This window comes from Notothenia rossii (assembly GCF_949606895.1).
Source record: "Notothenia rossii genome assembly, chromosome: 3".
In the NCBI taxonomy this organism is placed as follows: domain Eukaryota; kingdom Metazoa; phylum Chordata; class Actinopteri; order Perciformes; family Nototheniidae; genus Notothenia; species Notothenia rossii.
In genome coordinates, this window is record NC_136901.1 from 56,253,764 (window position 1) to 56,258,587 (window position 4,824).

Sequence of the window (4,824 nt, forward strand, 5' to 3'; positions counted from 1 at the left end):
CTGGTGGAGCGATCCGCCACCTTGGCACCAGAGGAGGCGGAGGAGATCGGTAAGGCGGCCAGCACGGCGCTCACGCTGTGCGCGTCCGTGGCTGTCTCCCAGGTGAGGATCGCTGCGTGGATGACGCAGATCCAGCGCAACCTCTGGCTGCAGCAGGCGGCTGTCACAGAGCCAGCCAGAAAGGTTTTGCTGGACGGGCTGTTTTCGGACCCCAGTTCCTAGCCATGGTGGAGTCCATGAAGGCGGCGGCGGAGCAGGCGGACGACATCCGCCAGCACGTTGGCTGGCTCCAGCCTGCGGCGAGGTCACAGCGGCACCAGCGCCCGCAGCAGCGGCCAACCCGGCCACAACGGCAGGCGGAGAGACGCCCACAGCAACTGCAGCCGAGGCGTCAGACTCGTCCGTCGGCGGCGGCAGGGGCGCCGTCCCGCGTCTCCTCCCACCACCAGCGGTGGGTCAACGGGGAGTGAGGTATTCCCGCTCGTCGTCTGCTCCACGAGAGCCTCCGAGGAAGCAGAGCCGGTCTTGACGGGTTGGGGGGGGATTGTGAGGAAAATAGAGAAAGCTCATTTTCCATCCTTTTGTCTGAATCATCAGTATCAAATGTGTCTCACATATCCCCCACTCTGTATAAACCAGCTGCCAATAATCGGTTAATAGCCAGCAGGGTTCGTTACAAGAGCCTGCAGTTTTTAATCTATCGGTTAATAAGCTGCAGAGTTCGGTAACTAAGCCAGCTGCCTCCAATCTGAGACAGCAGGGCTCGCTGCAGAGGCCTGCTGGTTTTAACTTTTCGGTTATTAAACCGCAGAGCTCGCGGCATTCCTCTGTCCGAGATACGCCTACACACGGTCACAATAAGCCCATGAACGCCGTTGTAACGCCTCACGTGGACGTCGCTGCACACACCTCCACTCATCCCCTGAGCGTGTACGTGCCTCATGATGAGGGTCGGAATGAAACGCAGCGTGTGGAGCAGGGCCGGCTCTAGACAATTTGCAGCCCTAGGCAAGATTTTAGCTGGCGCCCCCCCCCCATAGAATATATAAAGAACAAATTAAAAATCTCTACAAAAGACGAATACACTACAAAAACAGAAACTTATTGACATAGGCAAAAAGGCTTACCAATAACCAATAACCTACCATAGCCAATAAATGTAACTTATTTTATTTTTGTTGTTCATTCATATCTTATTTGACCTAGTTAACACTCATTTATGTATTCATATTTTTATCTCCAGGTTTTAAACGATATTTTTTGTTTACTGTCTTATAGTATACATTGAAAACACCAACCCCCCCACCCTACACACAAATACGAAAACCACACTTGCTTTAGTTATAATTCAACAAACATATTTTAATAAACAAGTAGCTTCCGCAGAAGGAGTTATAGAAATATTTTAAAGAACACTTAAGAACACACGTATTGTAATAATAAATAAATAAAATAAAATAAATGAAAAAATATTAACAAATACATAAAAACGATTTATACAAAAAAGGAACAATTACATTTCTGTTTTTGAACACACATATTGTAATAATAAATAAATACCTTACTGACTTGCTTGACTTAAACACTCAGAATTGCACTCGTCTTGACTTCTTTGCTGCAAAGTCATCGATAACATCCTCATATGACAGCTGACGAGAAACATCACTGTTAATGCTGATGATGGCAAGTCCACTGAGGCGTTCTTGGACCATTGTAGACCTCAGGTAGGTTTTAATTAACTTCAGCTTTGAGAAGCTTCTTTCTGCTGAAGCCACTGTCACTAGCATAGTGACTGCGATCCTGAGGGCCACCCACATATTAGGATAAACCTCCCTCAGGTTCTTCCTTTCCAAGAACACCAACAGTTCCAGGGTGGTCATTGTGGGTGAGGGGAGAGTTGGAAAGTTCATCAGCTCCAGTGCCAACTCTTTTCCATCTATGTCTAACTGTCCGCCAGAGCTCAGGGTGTTGCTCAGTGTTTGACACTGCTTTGTCAGCTCGTTTCTGGGCAGTTCGGGGAAGTTGACAAGCACCCCAAACTTTGCCTGAACTTCTTCCAGGTGTTCAAAACGCTCATTGAGGGAAGTGATGCAAACATCAACCACCCTGTTGAAAAATGTAACTTCCATCTTTTTTAGGGCATTGGCCATTGGCTCATCAGGTGATTCATAAGAGAACTGCCTCTTGGTTGACCTCAGCCTCTTCTCCTTGAGGACAGCATCCACATCCATGTCCTCACACATGTCTTCAGCACTGATCTGAGCAGAGGCAAATCCAGTGGCTCTGTAGTCTTCCAGGGTGGCCTTTGTCTTTCTCAGGAGGTCAACTGCGATGTCAAGTTGCATTGACACAGACTGCATGACCTTACTGACCTGTTTGACTTTACTGAGGATGTCGTACCACACCACAGTGCAAATGGAGAAGCGGTAGGACCCCACTTCCTCAGCCAAAGACTGTGCCTCTATTTTGATCATTATGTCAGTGGCCTTGTCCCTCACCTCCAAAAGTGCATCTCGAACATGTTGAGCCTGATATCGCACAGCTTCCACACTGTTGACCCGGCTCTCCCACCTGGTTTCAGACCATGATTTCAAGGTAGTGGTGACATGGCTCATCAAAATGTCCCAGCGCTTTGTGGATGCTGAAAACAATGTAAAAAGCTTTTGGAGGTAGCCAAAGTATCCAGTGGCATCTAGGGAGCTTTTCGCTGCATCAGCTAACACCAGATTGAGAGTGTGTGCGCCACATGGCACGAATAGTGCCCTCGGGTTTAGTTCAAGTAACCTGGCCTGAATTCATTTGTTTTTCCCTCGCATATTGGCACCATTGTCATAAGACTGTCCCCTACAGTCCTCAAATGGGCTGTTCAGTTCTTGGAGCCTGTCCAGGATGAGGGATGACAAACTCTCGCCAGTTGATTCCTCAGCGACAAGGAACCCCATGAAGTGTTCCTTAACTTGTGGCATCTCCTCCATTGTAACAATCCTTAAGATGACTGATAACTGCTCTGTGTGGCTAATGTCAGGTGTGCAGTCCAGAATGATGGAATAATATTTAGCCTTCTTAATTTCTTCAATCATGTGGGCACTGATTCTCTCACCGATACATTCAATGAGTTCATTTTGAATATTTTTTCCGAGATATGTGGTATGGCTTGCACCCCTTTTGACTTTAGCAAAGTGTTCTTTCATTACAGGGTCAAACATTGCCATCAGCTCCACTTCTTTAAGGAAGTTGCCATTGTTGGGTTTGTTGAGTGTGTCACATGTTCCCCTGAGGCCCATGTTTCTCTCAGCTAATGATTGAATGATGGCGACCAACCTTGTTACCACCTCACGCCATCTCTTCCTTTCTATGTCTGTAAGCGCCATCTCAGTCTTATCAATAGTTTGCCCCTTTTGAAATCGAAACTCTAACTCTTTCCATGATTCCATGTGTTTAGTATGTTCTGAAGTGTTCTCGTGTGTTTTCAGTAATTGGTGGCAATTTTTCCAGTCATTTAGTCCTGCACTGATTAATTTGTATTCCTTCTGGGAGAACAGCTTGCAGCAAAAACAGTAAAGGCTGTCGTTTTTCTGTGAGTACAATAGCCAGCTTCTCTTGATTCTTTCCCCATTTACCAGTTTTCTATAAAAGTATTGGTGGTGGCAGCTTCTCCCATCCTGTCTTTTTGGAAAAATGAAGTGTGGTTTTGCCTGATAGGGTCCTCTGCTCACAAACTCTGTTCTTACCTTATCAGACATGGATGGCCAGTCGGCAGGGTCAACAGCTGCTGCCTTTGTGGCGTCACGTGCTGCAGACTGTCTTGTGGTACTCAGGATCAATGTTTCCCCTGCAGATTGTGTAGCAGCAGGTTCACTTGGGACAGGTCGTGATATGTTTTCACCTGCAGACAGTCAAACATGCATGGATACAGTCGGACACCCACTGTGTGTGTGTGTGTGTGTGTGTGTGTGTGTGTGTGTGTGTGTGTGTGTGTGTGTGTGTGTGTGTGTGTGTGTGTGTGTGTGTGTGTGTGTGTGTGTGTGTGTGTGTGTGTGTGTGTGTGTGTGTGTGTGTGTGTGTGTGTGTGTTTACATTAACATGTACATTATTAGTAAGAGAAGCGCTATTGTAATGTGCAATAATAAACTGGACTCACGTGCTGCAGACTGTGTTGTGGTACTCGGGACCAATGTCTCTCCTGCAGATTGTGTAGCAGCAGGTTCACTTGGGACAGGTAGTAGTGATACGTTTTCACCTGCAGACAGTCGAACATGCATGGATACAGTCAGACACCCACTGTTTTACATTAACATGTACATTATAAGTGATATAGGTGCTATTGTAATGTGCAGGTGTGAACATGTGTATGAACTACCCACAACCCTAATAAACTCAACAGGCAATATCACAAAAAACTTGACTGAACTCACCTGCTACAGGCAGTGATGCAGTAGACTCAGGTTGTGCAGTGGTATTACCCAGATATTTTAACAATGCACCTGGAAATTACACAGAGAATAATGTAGTAGGTATCTATCTGCAATAATACTGAGCAGTTCAGACTAGCTGACATAATTTCCTGTGCCCAAATATGCAAAATATATTTTTTAAGTGATAACCTAGCTAGTTAATGATTTAGCAGAATTATTTTGTGTCCATTACCATTTGTAAGCTAAAGATGGAACAAAATAGATAGCTTTAATGATAATAAATATATATAAAGAATACAAGAAAAACCACACAGTGCAGTTGGTGTAAAAAGAGCTATCAAGCTAGATGGTAAAGCAGCTCATCTGCTAGCTTCTATCATACTATATATCAGCTGCTATCATTAGCTAA